The 21,466-nt window shown below is 45.4% G+C and overlaps 1 non-coding gene across 1 annotated transcript; it reads left to right on the top strand.

Moving 5' to 3' along the window:
- Positions 1–10,122: 10,122 nt before the first annotated feature.
- On the top strand, positions 10,123–10,237 carry LOC142438127 (U5 spliceosomal RNA). Its single transcript, XR_012782561.1, has one exon. It is a non-coding gene; the product is annotated as a U5 spliceosomal RNA (small nuclear RNA).
- Positions 10,238–21,466: the final 11,229 nt, after the last annotated feature.

The raw sequence follows: 21,466 nt of genomic DNA, 5'->3' as shown, positions 1-21,466 counted from the left end.
CATGAGTTTGGGTCTTAAACTCAAAAAACTACCATTGAGTCGATAGCGACTCATAGAGACCCTGTAGGACAGGGTAGAATTGCCCCAATTGGATTTCTGAGACTGTAATTCTTTACAGTATCTTTCTCCCACAGAGCAGCTGGTGGTTTCTAACTGTGGGGTTCGTATATCCCCACCCCTAACCCCTACACCACCAGGGCTCCAGTCCACTCACTGCCATGGAACCGCCCCCTTGGAGTTTGAAAGCCCTGTCTGGGAGTATGGCCTGGTGGTTTGGAACCGCTGACCTTTCAGATCGCAGCCCAACTGAAACCCCTATGCCCATGAGGGCCATGAAAAGGGACCCTTACCCTTTAATTTTTCTCTGTCCCTCGACATCCAAGTGTATCACAGTTAGGTGGGAAATATTTGGAAAGGACAGGAGCATTGGTGGTGCAGTGGTCAAGTGCTGCTAACAAAGGCCAGCATTACAAATCCGCCAGCACCGTGGCTAAAGAAGGGTGTGTGTGGCCATCGGATCCCTTTTTTTAAGGCCTTGGATACCCTCTGAGGCTGTTGATCCCTGTCTTATAGGGGTCCCTTAGGGTCACCGTGAATCAGAATAGACTCACAGCAATACATTGGGGGTCATGAAGTCCTTAAGATCCTCGTGAGGAAGTGCGCTGTTTGCTAGGCATGGGCTGCTCTGGGGTTGTAATGGTTATGATCCCTTGGAGTGCTAACCCCAAGGTCTGCAGTTCAAAACCACCAGCTGCTCTGCAGAAGAAAGACAGAGCTTTCTACTCCTGTAAAAATTTAGTCTGGAAAACGCACAGGGGCAGTTCTACCCTGTCCTGTAGGTTCACTATGAGTCAGCATCAACTCGATGGCAGTGAGTTTAGTTGTGGTTTGGGATCAATGACCTATAGCATTGGGTAAATCAGCTGCAAAAGGACCCCCTTGAGGGTGCTAGAGGGCAAAGATGTCACCGTGAGTCCTAAGGCATCATCTCACATGCATGTGACAACTGCACAGTGAATGAGGAAGACCAGAGGACAAATGCATGCAAATTATGGTGCCAGCAACGTATATGGAAATGACCATGGGCTGCCCCAGGGAACAAACGAATCTGTCCTGGAAGAAGTCCAGCCAGAACATTCCCCAACAGTGAGGATGACGGGACTTTGTTTCATGTACTGTGGACATATTGACAGGAGGGACCAGTTCCTGGGGAAGGACGCCATGTTTGGCAAAAGAGAGGGTCAGCGAAAAAGAGGACGACCCTTGACAAGACGGTTTGACTCCGTGGCTGCAACAATGGGTTCCGACACAATTGTGAGGATGGCACGGGGCTGGGCGGCATTTCCTTCTTTCCTTGTTTTGTACATCAGGTCACTATTGGTCACAACCAGCTCAAGGACACATAACAAGAACAACATCTGGGGAAGGGGCACCCTTGTGGCACAGCTATTAAGCCCAGGGCTCGTAACCAAAGTGTCCAAGGTTCAAGTCCACCCTACAATTCCTAGGAAGCCAATGTCTGCGCCTGTAAAGATGATAGTCTAGAAACCCCAATGTAGCATCTCCTATGGTTGGCTAGGAGTCAGAATCGACGGCATGACAGCTAACAACAACAGCCTTCCTGGCTCCGTCAGGTAAGCCCTGGACCACTAGCTCAAGGTTCAGGCCCACCTGTTAGTCTCTTTGCAGGAAAAAAAGATGAAGCTGTCTGTTCTCATAAATATTCACAGCCTCAGAAACCCAATATTGCATCACTATGACTCAAAATTAAATTGGTGGCCATGAGTTTGGGTTTGTTTTAACAGGAGCTGGAAAAGAAGGATTTTGGTAGAGACGGTGCTCTGGATGAATAAGCAGACACTCCAGAGAAGAGTCCGCAGGGCACCCAAACTTTACCAGGAAAGCAAGCCCACAGCTCCGCATTAGCAGATGAGTTGAAAGCTATTACTGAGCCAAGATGAGTGTAGAATCCAACCAAACAGGAAGACAATGATTTTGGGGTAGACCAACTTTTTTTTAATTAACAGCTTTATTAGCATTTCATCCACATGCCATCCAATTCAATAATTTAATCATATCGAGAAGAGTTGTATAATTGTCACCATATTCAATTCTAGAACATTTTATTTTGCCTTGTAGTCACTATTATTCATGTAATTTTTTGCAATTGTGGCAAAAATATACACATCAGAACATTCTCCAATTCCACAACTTCTACTGTGTAATTTTAAGTGCTCTTGGTGTTGTACAGTCATTATCGGGATCATTTTTCAAATTATTCTACCTTCATTGGCATAAACGCAATGCCCCCTACACAGCATCTCTTTCCCCTTCGCCTTGGTAACCATTGGTCAAGTTTGGTTTCTCTCTCTCTCTCTCTCTCTCTCTCTCTCTCTCTCTCTCTCTCTCTCTCTCTCTCTCTCTCTCTCCTTCCCTCCCTCTCTCTCTCTTTCTTTCTTTCTTTTTCTCTCTCCTGGTTTTCTTGATACAGTATTCACATGTCATACACTTTCACGGTTAAATCGCTTTAAAAATGAATTATATAGTGTCAGTTCTAGTGATCCCTCCCACCTCCCACCTCCTCCTACCTGTCTCTTTCCCTCCCCTCCGCTCATATCCCCTTTAAACCATTCCATCAGTTGTTATATCTAAACAGCTACTCCTTCCTTCTGTGCTTCACAACCTGGGAAACTCCACAGAAACAATTAAAAAAACCAAGGTAAAATGGCAAGGAAGTAATAATATAAAGATAAAAATACAAATAATGAGTAAGAAAGAAAAGGGGACCATCTGTAGCTAAACAGCCAGAGAGGACGTTTTTGCCATGGAACAAGCTAGAAATACTTGAGCCTCGAATAAATTCAGGTTGAGTCAAGGGGGCGGGGCGTTCAACTGACCAAGTATCAAGTTCAGTCCGGCAAAATCAAGCTTACAATGTTCTCAGCTTGTAAAACTATTGCCTGTGGCTGGAGTCCCTTGCCTGTGACTAGAGGGTAGAGCAACATTGCTGTCAGCATAGCCTTAGGCTTCAAATCAAACTGAAGGCCCAGCAAAGACTTGTAACAACTTCCTCTTCTCAACTAGTGGCTCCTCACCCTTTCCTTTATGAGTTTCATCACCAGCAAGCTTCCCTGAACATTAAATTTCAGGGCCAGAGTTTCTCAACTCATATCTCCATCTGAGAAAAAAGTATCATTAACACCACACCCAGTCCCTATGGAGACTTCAAGGGAGGCCACCACACACCTGGCTTTCACACACACACAAACTCACCCTCGGGCACATGCTGGTAAATAGGCTAGACCTGCTCCTTAAATAGCACACCGTCCCTGGGGGGAATGACCAGTGCTGGAGCAAGATCCACCTTATCTTGAGCAAGGCGACAGCTTCAGTGGGGTGTTTGAGGGCAAACAGAACCTTGAAAGCACTGTTTTAAAATTTTAAGTACAGATATATATCAACATTTGGATCGGAACTGCCAGAAAACTGAAGAAGGGCCAGTTAGGGTTGTGCCTCTGGAGTGCATGCCTCAGACCAATTATAATTTCCCACAGAATTATGCTCTTCAGACTTGAAAGAATGGCTGTCACACATGCATAGCTTAAGCCTGAAGAGAAAGGAAACAATACTAGCCCTCTGTGAGCCTTTCTGCTGGGCTTTTTTTTTTTTTTAACTACTCAACAGAACACACCAATTAAAATCTAGTCTAAAATGTTCTTTTAAAAGACAGTCACTCCGCTTATATCTCATGAGCAAAATGTCACAGAACTTAAATCTTGTCCATTCCTTCCTACTGATACTGTAGCAGAGGAGTTCAGGGTTCAGCTCTTAGATGCTAACTGAAGGATCAGTGGTTCAAACCCCACCACCACCTACTCCTCGAACTGTTTAAAAGAGTAGCAAACAAAAGCCCACTGCCAGGCAGTCAGTTCTAACTCATTACTGCCCTGTAAGTGGTTTCCATGGCTGCAAACCATTGCAGGAGCAGATCTGCTGTGGAGTGGCTGGTGGGTTTGAACCATCAACCTTGCTTACAGTTAGCATTGCAATGCTTCTGTAACAGCCTTGGAAATCCCACGGGGCAGGTCTACCCAACCCTGTGTAACTGGAATTGATGTAACAGCCATGGGTTTTGCTTTAAGACTTGGGATCACTTACATCATCATTTAATAAGCTTCAGAAGGATTACATGATAATGTAATTGATCCATATTCATAAAACATTACAATGCAATAAGCTTCTGAAGGATTAGAAAATAAAACACTGGGCTGCTCACCATAAAAATCAACAGTTCAAAAGCAACAGCTGCTCTTGAGGAGAAAGATGAGTCTTCCTACTCCCATAAAGACTTACAGTCTTAGAAACCCACAGGAGCAGTCAATCAACTTGATGGCCATGAGACTGTTTTCTGTTTTGATAAGAATTAGATGCAATTTTAAAATGTATAATAACTGTACCCTGGACAATACTCACTAGGACTCATACTAATATTATAGAACACAGTAGGACTGCCCCCCAAGAGTTGCCCAGCCTGTAATCCTTACCGAGGCAGACAGACACATCTTTCTCTATGGAGTACGTTAAAACCTCCAACTTCTAGGCTGGCAGCAAGCACTTTGACAACCATGCCATTAAGGTTCCTCCACCACAGGCCCATCTCTCTCTCTTTCCCCTGTACCTCTTTATTCCATCTGTGATGGTTAGTTTGATATATCTACTTGGCCAGGCTCTGGGGCCAGTTGCTTGGTCAAACACTAGTCTAGGTGTTGCTTGCGACGCTATCTGTAGGTTTGATTGACATTGCCAATCAATTGACCCTAGTAGCATAGTGGGTTATGCCTTGGGCTGCCAGCCTCAAGGTCAGTAATTGAAAAACAACCACATCAGAAATCCAAAGGCAGTTCTGCTCTGCCCTATAGGTCACTAAGAGTTAGAGGCAGCTCCAAGGCAGTGAGCAAACAGATTACTCTCAATAATGAGGGTGGTCCTCATCCAGTTAGGCAACAACAGGCTTGGGGGTGGGAGGCGGGGATTCAGCTTTAAGGCTGTATTGTGGACACTCTACCTACGACCTCAGTTTCCAGCCTGCTGCCTGACCTACTGGTTTTGGATTTACTAGCCCCCTCAGTGAGAAGGACCAGTTTTTAAAGTTCCATTGATCAGTCAATCTAGCTATATCTATATGTGTATATAGAGAGATATTCTGGTTCTGATCAGGACAAAGATGAGGCTGTCTGTACCTGTGAAGATTTAAAAGTCTTGGAAACCCATAGGACCACCATGAGTCAGAATTGACTTAGTGACCGTGATCTACTGCTGTAGAGATTGACAGCCTCAGAAACGCTATGGTGTTGCTATGAGTAGAAATCAACTCAATGCCAGTGGGGTTTTTTTGGGGGGGAAGGGGCAGAATGAGATACAGAATGTAATATATAGGAAATTGATATATACATCATATATCTGAATCTCCTATGTATGTATAAGTATAGAATATATATCATATGGGTGTGTGTCACACACACACACACACACACACACACACACACACACATATATATATCTCCTACGGATACTATTTCTCTGGAAAGCCTTAACTAATACACCATCTTTTGGTTTTTCAATCATTTTATTCGGGGCTCAAGAGTTTATATACAACTCTTATCACAATCCATACATCCATCAACTGAATACACCATCTTTTTTGTCTGTTGTGGTTACATACAAATAATACATTAGATATTGTTTTATTTATTTTTCGACAAAGTTTACCATTTTGTGCTATGGCACTCTAAATTCTTCCAGGGGCTGTACAGAAAACCTCCCCCTGCAATTCTGTCAGTCTCTGGACCAACTTTTATTTTTAGATATAATCTTATAAAAGTTATTTTGCTTGCCAAAGGTGGCTGTTGTAGGTTCCTTTTTCAGACTGAGAAAATGGATGTGTAGAAAGCTTAAGTCACTTGGCTGTGTGTTTAGACAGGTTGAGCAAAGCACATCTGTCCGGCTTCTGATCCTGTGCTGTTGGTCCTGACACTCTCAGTCAACCCCCAAACAATGAGTTTCTCTCTTTATCAAGAGCCCCCCCTTCTACCTCACCCCCTCTCTTACCCCCACACCGGATCCAGGCCTGTCATTACGGCGGACAAGGCATTGTATCCAGGAGGGTGACACCTACCCACTGGCTCACCTGCTTTCCGTCTCCCGTAATGATGACTCTCAGATATTAAAGGCCAGGCGCAAACAGGCACCAAAACAGATCCAAGGAGGCAGCTGGATTCCTCTTGTTGATAAAATGTCGGAACGCCAGTCATGTGCCAGCCCACACCCAGACCCAAGACTGAAGTAACAACATTGAACTAAAGCCATCCTTCAAGTTGACCAAGGGATAACCCTTCAAGCAGATAAAATTCCAACGATACATCCTCTCCCGATTTGACCCAACCAAAAAGAGCCACTACCAAAGCTGGATTTAAACCAGCCACAAGGATGTAACTCGTGCAGAGATAAAACTGTAATCGGAGTGACAACACAAATGTATGTAATGAGCATGTCTATTCACAAGACATACCCACTTATCCCCTCTGATCCTCCCAAGAACACTGTGGGATGAGAAGGACAGGTATTTCCATCTTTTGTGGTTATGTCAATACGAACTCCATTTTCATTCATGAGAATACGGCGTTTCTTTCTGGTAATCACTTAGGCAGCAGGCGAGGAACAAAAATAGGATTCTACCGGTTGCAATGATCCAAGCATAATCCAACCCCCCAACCCGGGGGATGAACAACAGAACATGGGTGAAGGGAGACAGAAGTCAGTGTAAGCTATGAAAATACTAACAATGTGTAATTTGTCAAGGGGTCACCAGGGTGGGAAGTGAGGGGAGAATGGGAAAAATAGAGCTGATACCAAGGGTTCAAATAGAAAATCAATGTTTAGAAAATGATGATGGCAACATATGTACAAATAGACTTGATACAATTGATGTATGGAATGTTTTAAGAGCTGTAAGACCCTCCAATAAAATGATTTTTTAAAAAAAAAACAGGACTCTAAGTTTGCATTCCATTGTTCTTTTTGTTAGACTAGAAGTCCACCTTCAGGAAAATTGCAGAAATTGTTGCTGGCTTCGGCGTGTTAATTCCAGGCATGGCGTTTGAAAATCTGATCTGGATGTGGGCAGTTGGTCTCACCTTGGTGTTTTAAGCACAAGCATCCACGAACACTTAGGGAATCTAGATTTTTGGAATCAGGACTCAATTTTCCCCCTTTACTTAGAACCTAAGTTCCCACCTACCTAGCTAACATGTTTTGCCAAGCTGGAGATCACTTTGAAACTCTGTTGTTATAAAGTTTTGCTAGATCTTTCAGGGGAAAGATATCCCTTGGTCCTTGGCTCTGCATGAGAAAGAATTCACGCCAAAGCCTGGTTTGTGATCTTAAGTGGATTTATAGAGAATAGTAGCCGTTTCAGGTCGTACAGTAAATGGAACACAAGCCAGACAGAGTCCGCAGCACAGTGTGGGACTGCGGCCTGGCCACGCCGGACCATGGCCTGGCTGTGCTACATCATGTAGCGGCTGCTGGGAGAGAGAAGGCAGAGCAAAACCTCTGGCTTTTTCAGGGGGGCCCATTGGGAGGCGTGGTCGACAATACTGGCCGACCCTATTGGCTGAATCAAATTCACTTGGCTTAGATGGGCCAATCCAGGTGTAACCACGCCCACCTAGGTGTCCCACCCCTTCCGGGCTAGAAGCTTGAACCTCTGAGCATGTGCAATGGACACCCCAGTCCCTGTGCTAGCTGCCTATCAGTTTCATGTGTGTGAGTTCAGCAAAGGAAGTGTATTAATGAAACTGAGCATCTATTTATTGCATGTGTGACCCAACTTTTTCCTTGAGAGGATTGAAGCATTTCTGACAAATCAACACAGAATTATCTCAGCGTCCTAGCCAATGTGCTTGCACCAAGGACATGTTGTTATGTCCAAAGCCCAAGACGTTCCAGACCAATCTCTCAAAGGAGCAGGTTAGAAGAGAAAACAGAAATTGTCAGTTAACCCTCAACTCACAACGACTTCAAGCACAACAAAAGTAAATACCGCCAACTCAACACTGCTCCATGGTTGGCTGCAGTGATGAACAATGTGATCCATGGGGCTGATATTCAGAAAGCGATCGCCAGGTCTTTCTTCCTAGTCCATCTTAGTCTAGGAGCTCCATGGAAACCTGCTCAGCATCACAGGCAAACAACAACACAGGCAAAAATGAGTTACTGATAACTGACAGAAGAAACAAAAGCGGCTAAAAAATTTTTAAACTTCCTTAACGAAAACAGCTCCAAGAAAAATATTTTAAAATATGATTTTGTGGAACTTACTCTCAATATGAGAGCCTAAAACATACAACAGCAAAAAGGGTGCAGGTCACGAAAACCTAGAGTCATCAGCCGGTGGAGCCAAGCAAAACTGGGCCTGAAAATGAGCAGTTTCTTTTACTTGTTCTGTGAGTTTAAGAAAAATCGCTTAACTCTGCCAAGCCTCAGCTTGCTCTTCTATAAAATATAAATAAGGATAGCAACCTTTGGGGCTGGAGTGGGGACCTGTCTTAGTTGCTTATTGCTACTGTAATGCAGGTACACGTAAGAAAGATTACTGCAGCGCCAGGAACTATTGGGTTATGCATTGGGCTACTAACTGAAAGGTCAGCAGTTCAAACAACCCACCAGCCTCTTGCAGGAGAAAGAGAAGGCTTTCTGCTCACATGAAGAGGTGCCCTCTCAAAGCCCCGGGGCAGTTCTACTCTGTCCCCCGGGGTGGCTATGAGTCCCAATGAACTCAATGGCAGTGGAGGTTTTTGTGTTTTTTCACTGTAACACAAATATCACCTGGGGTTGCTTTGAAGGACAGAGGTTTATTTTCTCACAATTCTGAAGACTAAATGTCTGAATCAGGTTCTATTACTTCCTTCCTTCTAGGTAGCTTTGAGCATGCCTTGGCTTGTAGTCAACCCTCTCTGTCATGGGTATTCCTCAGAGAGAGAGAGAGAGAGAGAGAGAGAGAGAGAGAACACACACTTCTGGGTCTAGTTTGCTTTTTTGTGGAAGAAGAGAGAGAGAGAGAGAGAGAGAGAGAACAGATGCAGATCCCAGTCTACTCAGAAAGGGTCTCATTAGCATCACAAATAAAGAAATTAGACACCCCCCTTACAGAAGAGTCACTGGGAGGAAACGAGCGGGTCAGGGTGCAGTGTAGCAACAATGAAACATAACTTTCCTCTAGTTCCTAAATGCTTCTTCCCCCGCCCCCACTATCATGATGGTCCCAATTCTACCTTACAAATCTGGCTAGACCAGAGGATGTACACTGGTACAGATAGCAACTGGAAACACGGGAAATCCAGGGCGGATGATGCTTTCAGGACCAGTGGTGAGAGTAGTGATAGCAGGAAGGTAGAGGGAAAGTGGGGTAGAAAGGGGGAACCAGTTAAAAGGATCTACATATAACCCTCTTCCTAGGGGACAGACAACAGAAAAGTGGGCGAAGGGAGATACTGGACAGTATAAGACATGACAAAAAATAACAATTTATAAATTATCAGGAGTTCATGGGGCAGTGGAGAGGGAGGGGAAATGAGGAGCTGATAGCAAGGCTCCCGTAGAAAGCAAGTGCCACCCACACCACATATCTCTGCGCACTAAAGTGAAGTGAGTGGCCATCACTGGACTTCTGTTGATGAGTCATAGGGGCATTACTGTGAACCGAGACCCCTTTGCAGTGCCCTGGTCTCCTTGGGGTCTATTGGTATGTCACTGCTTGTCCTTGCATTAAGCAATCCCCAAAGAGGTCAACTTTCTCAATAACTGGGTCACTTTCCTAGAGCTGAATCTTTTTTCTGCCTTCATTGTTCTGTGGGGACGACTATGGGTAAATGGGCTTACCACGTACAGCTCCGAAGTTCTGTGATGGTACCCCACCTGCTCCTTCTATGGCCTTCCTAGCCTGTGTCTTTGGATCTCCTATGATCTGCAGGTTTAAGGTGACTCCCACCTTGGTCATTCCAATGACCCCTAGTGTACTAGTCTGGATACTTTAGAGAAACAAATCCACAGAAACTCATGTATAAGAGAGAGTTTCTCTTCAGATCGTATAAATCTTTCGCCTTTTACTAAATATTTCTGTGGAGAGGAACAATTCTGAGTCATAAACTAATATTTTGAGGCCTTGCACTTGCAAAAAAAAGAGAGAGTTTTACATAAAGGTTAAGTGCACATAAAAAAAAATCCCAACCCAGTGCTGCCCAAGCCCACAAGTCCAACATTACCCATTAACCCATATCTCCAACACCAACCCACAAAGTCCTCCTCCATCTCACAAAAATAATGCCAACTGCAGGAGGAAAGTCGGATCAGTGAATGTGTAAGCATCTCAGCACTGGCAGGGGTCTCCACACGGGTGCTCCAGCACCCAGGGCTGCATCGGGGTAGGTCCATATGGCTTCTCCTTAGGGATGTCTTGCAGGAAGTGAGCCTTGCAAGCTGACGCAAGGAACTGCTAAGGCAGCTGCACCCTGGAGTGACCATCACAAAGCAAGAGACCCGAGAACTAGAGAGGCAAGACTCACTGGGCCATTTATCCCTCCGCCCTTCAGTGAACCCCACCTGTGTTTATTGGCCAGGCTGGCACAATAAACTAACAACCTCACCCAGGGAGTGGTATTGTCTACTCTGGGAACTACTGATTTGGAATAGCTAAAGCAGGAGTTAAAACCACCAGTTGCTCCTCGGGAGAAAGATGAGATTTGTTTTCTGCTCCTGTAAAAAGGCACAGTGGCAGAAAACCCACAGGGGCAGTTCTATTCTCTCCTGTAGAGTCACTAGAAATAGGAATTGGCTCAATGGTAGTGCATGTTTTGCCTTTGAGTCAGTAGACGCTCCCTAAAGGCCTAAAGAGTTCACGAAGAAGCAAAGTTAGTCAGGACCCTGTTTTTGTTCTCCGCCTCCTCATTTCCTGTTTCATTGGCTGTCTTTCAGATAGTGACTGTTCCCAAGAACTGTCCATGAATAATAAAGTTTGATTGAAGACACTGTTTGAGAATACAGAGCTGGACAAAAACCTGTCAGTACATATGGCCAGGAGCCTCTTCCCTTTAGGATTACAATAAAAAATAGCAAGTCAGGGTCTTGGTGGACCAGTGATTGAATTCTTCCTTCCCAGGTGAGAGACCCAGGTTAGATTCCCAGCCCAAATATCTCATGTACAGCCAGCACTCCTCTGTCAGTGAAGGCATGCATGTTGCTAACATGCTGAATAGTTTTCACCAGAGCTTCCAGACTAAGACAGACTAGGAAGATACACCTGGTGATCTACTTATGGAAATCACCCACTCTATAGATAACAACTTAGAGGTATGGATGGATGAAAATGGTCCTATTTGAAACCAATCATGAAGATGACATAGGATATGCATGTAGTCAATGTTAGGTCTTTCAGAGACAAGAGACAGATCGAGACCTTTAATTAATGGATTTATTGAGGGAGGGGAGGTTTGCAGGGAACAGGAAATCAAAGAAAACGAGGGGAAAGGAATTCAGGATAGCTGCATAAAATTCAGAGCTGGCCCTCATGTAGAGCCAGAGGATTCGCTGATTTAAAAGGTATCGAGCCCAGGAGATCCACTATTACAGAAAGGGGGAGAACATTGGGCTTAATACAGGCCCACTAACAAACTAGAGTCAGAGTTTGGCACCGCAAGAGAGAGCCGCAGGCATCTCAGGTAGAGAGCAGGGGCAAGAAGCAAGAGCGAGAGAGGACAAAGGAAATCCCACAGTATTTATGTTTTGGGGGCCATCTATACATTTTGTAGACCTGGTGAATCTGCATCTTTCTGGTTGGTGCGGATAACTCCAATGGGCTGGTGAGCACCAGCTTCGTTGAGCTGACCTCGCTTCATCAGGTGGGAAGATGGGCAGAGTCAGCTTTGTAAACAGAAGAAATGTCTGTTGCTGTCCTAAGAAATGCAGCCACCGGACCCCAGAGTCTCCATGAACTGGGGCAACACCATGGCCAATCACAAGAGCAGTGCCTTGCTGATGCCCCAGGAGCCTTTGGGTGTCCTAAGATGCTTGGCACCCATCCTCTTCTTCCTCTACCCCAGTTCCATGTAGGCTGTTGGAGTAACAGGCCACGGATGGCCATCACAGGGCCCAGAGAGTTCCATGATGTTCAAACTTTAGTCCCAGGCCTGGAGGATCACTTGGATTCGTCCTCGATGCTGGTACTTACACGGCTCTGCAGTCTGATTCCCCGGGCAGGGAATTTGTCCCAAGCACAGCAGTGCTGTGGAGGGAATGAGTGAATGGGTTGCTGGCAGTCAAGGCATTTGGCCCATGACAAGCCCTTTTCTCCTCGGTCACATCCTCACCACCCAGCTGCTGTTCTGAGGAGCCTGTGTGGCCTTCTGTCAGCACAGAGGCCGGCCAACCTTACATCCAGAGTGCATCATGAAATCCATTTCTGGGATTAAATTAGGCATTTCCCCCATGTCCCCTAGGCTCTTTTCCATCTCCTACTGGACCATGTTGGCAACTTCAAATGTATTTTATAAGCACAGGGGTTTTACGAAACAACAAAAGCAGTAGGTTTTAAAAAAATGTGCTTGACACAATGGATGGATGTATGAATTGTGATAAGAGTTATATGAGCCCCCAATAAAATGCTTTAAAAAACCACCAGTAGGTACTTACATGTTAACTGTCATAAGAGTCTTGGTTGCATGGTGGATTAGTGGATTACATATTGGGCTACAAACCACAAGATCAGCAGTTCCAACCCACCAGCTGCTCCTAGGGAGAAAGAGAAGGCTCTCTGTCAAGGCCCACAGGTTCAGAACCCCACAGGGTTTCTGTATTCTGTGAGTTAGGATTGATTTGACAGGAATTATAAAGCTTCTTTGACAACATAGCTGCGTGTATGAGTTATTTCCTTCAAAACAATGGTTTCCCAGACTATACTTGGAGAAATCACACTTTTCCTTGTGAAGAATACATGTCAACACTCAGGAGGTCTGTGTTATAGGCGCACTGTTGACAGGGCCGGTCTGGGTGCTGGGGAGAAAGAGGCCAGCGTCTGGAAACCCCAAGGAACAATGCTCCCCTCTCCTGCGGGGCTGCCAGGACTCTGAATCCACTCCAGCATGTTGTATTGATTTGAGGTGCTTGGGAGACATATGCATGAACAAATAAACGTCCTTCCACTCATGGAGTTCACACTCCGGGAAAGAAAACAAAAGTATTTTTTAAAATACATTTAAAAAACCAAACAATATTATTATGTACAAGCAACCAGTGCCTAGAAACAAAGAGAAGCGCAGCAGAGTGAAGTGGAGGAGGGGCGAGGGTCAAAGTATTCAAGGTGATGGTCAGGGTCAGTCTGCTAGAGAAGGTATCCATTGAACAAAGACTTGAAGACACTGAAGGAATTAACCCAAGCAATTCAAAGAACCTTCCCCAAAGGGTAACCATCAAAGGCAAAGGGCTAAGACAGAGACAGACAGGTCTGGCAAGGGGAAAAAACAGTGTGTTGAAAAGGGGGGTTGGAGAAGAGTGAGGGAGATGGGAGAGGAGATCTGGCAGCCAGGGACAGATCCCGGGCATCCCCAGAGGACATGGTAGGCTTTTCCTCTGATCGCCATGGGGACCTGGTGTAGGAATCCGAGCAGAGGAGTGAAGCGGTCGGATTTGCCATGGGTCAGTCTGCGTCTCTGTTGAGAATGGACAACATGGAAGGTAAGGAGAAACGCCAGGAAGCTGGTTTAGGAAGTTACTGTAGGAATCTGTTAGATCTCTCTGGAGCTAGATCTATACCTCGGTCCTGGGCTCTGTGCGAGAAGGAATTCATGCCGAAGCCTGGCTTGTGATCCAAGTGAGTTTTATGAGAGTTAGAAGAAGTTTCAGGACTCCTCCGGAACATGCAGCTTGGCTGGAAGCTGCCCAGTGTCATGCAAAAAGGTGTCGCTGGACTCTGGGCTCCTGCCTTTTCAAGGATTCCACAGGAGGCGTGGTGGATGACCCTGATGGACCCCATTGGCTGAATTGAATTCACCTGGCCCAGGTGGGCCAATCCAGGTTCAGCGCCCACCCATGCCCACCGGCAGGTAACCTGAACCTCTGAGCATGTGCAGTGCCACTCCTTTGTCTCTGCAGCTTGGCCCTCTGGGCATGCGTTACTGGACATTCCCCAACTCTAGCTAGCTTACCTAGCAAATCCAGACAAGAGATGATTGATGGATCCACAGGTAGATAGCAGTGCATAACGTAAGAAGTGATTTGATTTTGGGTACAAGTCGTGAAAGGTAATTGTGGGACACTGAACTGGGAAGAGAGTATACGGGGATAAACTCTCAGCACGGATACATGAGGAGTCTGGAAGACCTGGGAGGCCCGGTGCCTGTGGAGGGAGACCTTCACATTTGTAACTTGTAGATACACTCCAGTCACATTCTCCTAAATAGAAGTTACCCCCCACAATGTCTCCCCCTCCTGCAATCATGCCAACCTTAAGGAGCTCACATGCACATGCTTGCTACTTGCTTGCTTGAAGGTCAATGGCATGAAAATTACTTGCCTGAAGGTTGTCTGCCATCAAGAGCAAGCAGACCCTATTGTCTGTCCCACCCTAAGAAGTGCCTACTGTCTTCTGATAAACATCAGAGATTATTACCCTGGAGAAGAGCTGGGGGGCACCTGCGGTCAAGCCAGCGCAGAGATGATTAAGGTTAGGCGCCATCTTAACCCAGAGCCTGGCCATTTTGTTATGTATAAGCCTCTAGTAACTCAGGTTGGTATTGGGTATCGTGTGTATAAACCTAGCTTGTCCGCTTCATGCTACGTGTATCCTTCTAATACAACCCCTTCCTGTTATTTATGTGCTTACCTTGGCTTGCATGCCTGAGATTACGCTACTGCCTCTCTCTGGTTCCGGTCTCCATCAGAAGAGGTGAGTCCTTGTATGCCCTGTCTCACGTCTCTCTAATTTACCCCTCAATTACACAACCTCCCCCTTAGGACCCGTCCGGATGAGGGGCTGGTTCCCACAGCGATGGCTGTGTCTACCACGTTGGAGTGATTGTCAGACAAAGAACCGATTCTACTCACTTTGGCATTCCTTTTATTTTTGATGGAGTCCTTTGGTGACGGGAATGATTAATGTGCTTGGCTGCTAACTGAAAGGTTTGGAGGTTCAAGTCCACCCAGGAGCTCCTGGAAAGAAAGCCCTGGCAATGTACTTCCAAAAAAACTTCAGTGAAAATCCTATGGAGCATGTTCAGCTGTGACACACATGGGTTCCCCTCCAAGAGTTGGAATGGACTCACCAGTGAATAGCATTGGTTAGTTTTCACAGTCTTGTACAGTGTGGCAGTAGATTCGATGTCAACTTGAACCCCTGTGAAAGTGGAGGAGTGGGGTCCAACCTGTCCATCAAGGGGTAGCCTGGGGATGCCTCCTGGGGGTGGGGGGTTAGTCATTTAAGAAAGAGGCACTGGGACCTTTCTCCCCTCCTCTTGCCCTTTGCCTTCCCCCTGGCTGGGACTCTGTGGCTGCCCCTAGGGGAAGCCCCATGTGGTCCACCAGCCTGCCATGTTTCCATTCAGCATGGATCTGCGGGACTCTGTGCACCCCAGCCTGCGATCTCCCTGCAGCGTCTGCTGGGACTCTGTGCACCCCAGCCTGCGATCTCCCTGCAGCGTCTGCCTACAGCGCTGTGAGTCTGAAGAGGGCCCCAGCTGCCCTCGGACTCATGGATTGAGTTGGACTAGGCTGGGATGCCTACTTGGTATAAAATTACTTCTTAAAAAATAGGTTTATTGGCATATCATTCACGTAAACCACAATTTAATTGTTAAACCATATTAAGAAGACCTCTGCCATCATCACCACAATCAATTTCAGAACATTTTGGGCTCATACTCATTGCTGTTAGCTCCCCATTTCCCCCCAATCTCCCTGCCATGCCTCTATACAATTCCTTCTTATCCATATATATGAGTGTCACGGGTTTTGTTTCTTTAAACAACCCAGCCTAACACATATAGCAAGAAAAAAAACATTTTGATAATCATTTAAGACCACTTAAGCATTACACTTTCCAAGTTATTATCATTAACATTAAAGACAGAGAAAGTATTCTTTTAATTGCTACCTTCTAAGAATTCAAACCCTTTTCGAACGGATAGCAGATGAGGGGGCTTCAAAAGGTTTATGGGGGAAAAAGAGGGATTGCAAGCTAATGGAAATCTTCCATAACCTTTTGGAAACACTCTCACATTCGTTTTGCATATACACTTATTAAATTGAAGTTGGCCAAAGCACAAGAGATTTTGTATCTGTTCATGCAGACATATGGGTGTTCTCGACCCCAGTTGCGCTCCTTCTGACAGGTGGGAGTGACTCGTCGGTGCTCGAGACGATACTGTGCGAAGTCCTCTGCCAGCCTCCGGAGTTGGCTGGTCAGGAGCTTGCCTCTCCCCCCTGCCTTTGGCCACTGATTTGTTTTCTGGACTCTCACTTTTTCCTATAGTTCCTACCACCCACAGTCAGCATATGTGTATGGTAGTTTATCGTGGGTGTAGGAATTTGTATTCCAGGTCTGCAAAAACCTTAGAATTCACTATTGGTTGTCACCTTATTTTTCAATTTTAAGCTTTTTTCCCCCTTAGAATTGCTCAAGAGTATCTCATGGTGAGGAGCCAAAAGGCTCACACCCAATTATTCACTAAGCTTTATTGAGTTTTATCTGAGTGCTGAGTGGCCTCCCGCAATGTTCTTACAAACCCCTGTCTTTGTGTCGGGACATACACCGTCTGGACAATGGGGTTTATTGTTCAACCCACTCTGTCATTGACTGTTTCTCAATGTCCCTCTTGTCAACTGCACTCACTGCCATTGAGTTGAGACAAACTCATAGCAACCCCATTGCACAGGGAGCTACCGCTGTGGGGTTCCAAGGCTGTAACTGTTTATGGGAGTTGAGAGCCTCATCTTTTTCCTTCAGAGCAGCTGGTGGTTTTGAACAGATGACTCTGTCCAATTTATAAACCAGTGTTCCCACAGGGCTCCTTTCCCTCTTGTATCAGAGCTTAAACCATGAGCATCGGGTTATTGGAAGACGACAGGTTTTCAGTGAAAGCCCTAAATCAGTCTTGATTATCCACATAAATTCAACCTTCACTAAATTCCTTCTATTAGCCTACAACACGAATGCCTTTGCTCTCAGGCCGTGTGTTAGAAACTGGATTATTACCACTCCCCTAGCCAGCACAGGGATGGGCAGTCTGGGCCTAGGAACTTGCCTAAGGGTGTGTCCTTAATGGAATTTGGGGTTCTAGGTTCCACATGACCATGAGTTATATGCTGACTACCTGGGTCAGAAGACCTTGAACGAACCTTGTAAGTGTTTCTCTATATCGAATAGTGTACATATCCCTATCATGGTCCCTTTCCACTGGGTCTCAACACCACACACAGGCATGGTTACATTTTTAAGTGCCTTTGCCACACGCATGAGTGTATCTTCCACAGTCCACCTTTCTCCACACACCACTCACCACTCATCTCCCACCACTCACCACTCATCCCCACACCACTCATCTCCCACCCCAATCCCCACCTCTTCTCAGCTCCCTTCATGTCCTCATTCCTTTATTTTCCAAATGCAAAACTAGTGTACTAGCTCTTTGTTTACCAAGGATTCACTAGGGGGTGCAAATAGTTGGCGTGTTTGCTGGCTTACCGAGAGTGTGAAGACTCGAATCCACCTAGAGGTACCTTGCAAAAAAGACCCAGGGATCTTTTGCAAAACTCCAGGTTAGAGTACATTTCTAGGAACGGGCAGGTTTGTTTACTGAGAACATTAAGTGCAGCCCAAGGGCCATGACTTAGCAGTGGAAAACAGTCATCATTTTCCTGAAGATTGTTTTCTCCCTGGGAGGAATTTTCCTACCAACTGTAAAACGCTCACATTTCCCCCACTATGACATCTATCAGACCAGCTAAGCTCCGTGGATTTCTCCTTGTGTGTTAGTGTAAAAGAAACTTGCCCTGCAAACTTGGTGAATTTTTTTTTCCAGCTTGAGATAGTTTATTGTGCCAGTGTGGCCGATAAACACATGTGGGGTTAATTGATGGGCAGAGAGATAAATGGCTCCGCGAGCCTCACCTTTCTTGTCTCTTGCTCTTTTATGATCAGACCAGTGTGCGGCTACCTTGCTTGTTCTGTGCCTCGATTTGCAAGCTACACTACCTGTGGGACACCTAACCCCTGGACTGTGTCGCTGTCATTTGAGGTTCCTTCAAGACCTGCTTCGCCACACCATTGGAATTTACATCTCTTGAGCTGGGGACTGTCGGACCCTGTCATCTGACTGACTGTTGGTGACCTACCTTGCTGTTTGCTGTCTGTGCCCGGATAGCCTGAATTGATCTACAGAGGACTACTGGGTGGCCCTCAAGACTTGAAGGACTGCCAGTGTCTCACAACTGTCTCACGGAAGTGAGTTGCACTGAGCCATTTATACTGCTTTATAATTTAACTGTTTATTTCTTGTGTGTGTGTATGTATAATTATTAGCAATCTGGTTTTGTCTCTCTAGAGAACCCTGTCTACCACACAGCTCTACATGTCAAAGGACATGTCATATATAAGAACCTTGGAGGTGCCATAGTTAAGTGCTCATCAGCTAACTGGTCAGTGATTCAAACCCACTAGTGGATCTTTGGGAATAAAAACCTGGTAATCTGTTCACATAAAGATTATAGTATAAAAACCTCTACGTTGTCCTAGAGCAGTGGTTCTCAACCTTCCTAATGCTGCCACCCTTTAATAGAGTTCCTCATGTTGTGATGACCCCCCGCACTCTAAAATTATTTTTGTTGCTACTTCATAACTATCATTTTGCTACTGTTATGAATTGGGTGACCCCTGGGAAAGGGTCTTTCGAGTCCCAAAGGGGTCTTTACCCACAAGTTGAGAACTATTCTCCTAGAAGGTAGGTATGAGTCCGAATCAGCTGGATGGTGCACAACAAGGACAGCGCATCACAGCTATGAATGTGTATAACAGACACAATATAATAGATAGGTGCATTCTAATTAAAACTAGCCAAGTGCCACTGAGTCGGTTCTGACCCATAGCGACCCTGTGGACAACAGAATGAAACATTGCTTGGTCCTGCGCCATAGTCACAATTGTTCCCAGGCTCGCATTCCCTGTCGCGGTCACTGTGTCAACCATCCCATTGAGGGCCTTCCTCTCCGTCATTGCCCCTCCCCTTACTAAGATAACATCCCTTCTCCAGGGACTGTTCTCTCCTGAGAATATATTCAAAGTACATGAGATGAAGTCTTCCCATCCTTGCATCTAAGGAACATTCTGGCGGTACTTCTTCCAAGACAGACTCGTTTGTTCTTGGGGGGTTCCGGAGCACTTTCACTATTCTTCTCCAGTACCATCATTCAAACACACCCATTCTTCTGTGGTCTTCCTTATTCAATGTCCACCGTTCACATGCATGTAAGGCCATTGAAAACACCATGGCTGGGGTATTTTCAGGCATTCCTTTGTCCTCAAGGTAACATCCTTGCTTTTCAATACACGCCAAAGAGGTCTGGTGCAGCAGATTTACTCCCGACAGTGTGTCTTTTGATCTCTTGACAGGAGCATCCATGAATGAGTACGGATTCCAGACCACCTCATTGTGCTCACTCGGGACTTGTATGTCAATCAAGAGACAGCTGTTCAAGTGGAATAAGAGAACCGGATGCATTACAATCAGGAGAGATATTCATCGGTTTTATCTTCTCACCATACATATTCAATGTGTATTTTAAACAAATCATCAGAGAAGCTGGATTATATGAAAAGTAGAAAATACAGCACATCACTAACACTTTGAACAATGGATTATGGCCACCCCTACCCACAGATACTAAAAGGCTGTCTGGGCATACACAAGCATGGACTATTTGAAGGAAATCGGTTCTGCACACCCATATTCTATATATCTTTATGTCAAAAAATGATTTGCCTAAGAACACCTGAGTTCATGGAAACAGACCTTTACTGCACAACAACAGATCTCTGGTGGCATAGTGGTTACTCATTTGGACTGTGATCCTCAAAGTCAACATTGCAAAACCACCAGCAGCACCACAGGAGAAAGACAGGATTTCTACTCCTGAAAAGAGTTACAGACTCAGACACTCGCAGGAACAGTTCTACCGTGGCCTACAGGGTCGCTATGAGTCAGAAACAACTAGATAGTAGTGGGCTTTTTGGAGCCATAGAATACAAACCTACTCACAGTGACCCAACCAGACAGAGTAGAATGGCCTAACAATCTTCCCAAGGTTACACATGTTGGCAGGAACCGATTGCCACACCTTTGGCCCATGGAGTGGTTTAGTGAGTTCAAACCATTGGTAAACAACTGAGCTCATTCACCTCTGTACCCCAAGTGCTCCCAGCAGAAGAAAGAACTGAAATGTTACTTCCTAAAAATCAGTCATTGCAAACCCAATGGAACATTTCACCAAAGAGGACATTCGGGTGGCCACCAAGTATACATGCAATAATGCTCAACATCATTGGACATCAGAGATGCAAATCAAAATCACAATGCGAAGTCATTCTACTGCCAATATAATGGCTGAGATAAAATAATATAAAATAAGGGGAAATAAATATTGGAGAGGATATGGGGGAATTCGAACCTCTACCCATTGCTGGTGGGAGTGAAAAATAAGGTAGCCCTTCTGGAAGACGACGTGACAGTTCCCAAGGAAAGGAAAATAGAACCGCCATCTGATCCAGCAACTCTACACTGCTGGGATTTGGAAATGATGATACAAATCGACACACATTCTCCGATGGTCACCGCAGCATGATTTAGTTTGTAGGTTGGGGTCATAGTTTCATAGCCATCGTTGGTAATGGGTCTAACAGTGTGCTAGTGCTTCTGATCTACTTCTCAGTTTGTTGTGTATTGCCTGGAGATTTAAAGGCTTGCAACTGCCCACCCACAGTAGAACATTTGGTCTCCATTTCCCCTGGAGCACAGAGAAAGGAGAACCAGGAATTATATAATATATATATATTTTTATATATATCTAATTTATTTATTTTCCTCCTACCCCACAGCTATATTTACCTATCTCATTCACATTTCAGCAGTTCCTCTCAGATACCATTCACTTGTTCAAATACATCAAGAGAAGCAACCCACTCCTTGCCAGCAATTTTAGAGCACTTACTAGTCTGTTGTATCCATCATTTTGGCTCCCCACTCCCCTTCTCCTCCACCTCCCCTCCCATGCCCCCAGGAAGCATTGCTTCAGTCGCTGTCTCTGTAAAGTTGCCCATCTAGATTACTTGTATAAACACACACATACACAGACACCAACAAACAAACGT

This window comes from Tenrec ecaudatus, chromosome 1, assembly GCF_050624435.1.
Source record: "Tenrec ecaudatus isolate mTenEca1 chromosome 1, mTenEca1.hap1, whole genome shotgun sequence".
Classification (NCBI taxonomy): Eukaryota; Metazoa; Chordata; class Mammalia; order Afrosoricida; family Tenrecidae; genus Tenrec; species Tenrec ecaudatus.
This window is presented reverse-complemented; position numbering and strand designations above follow the sequence as displayed.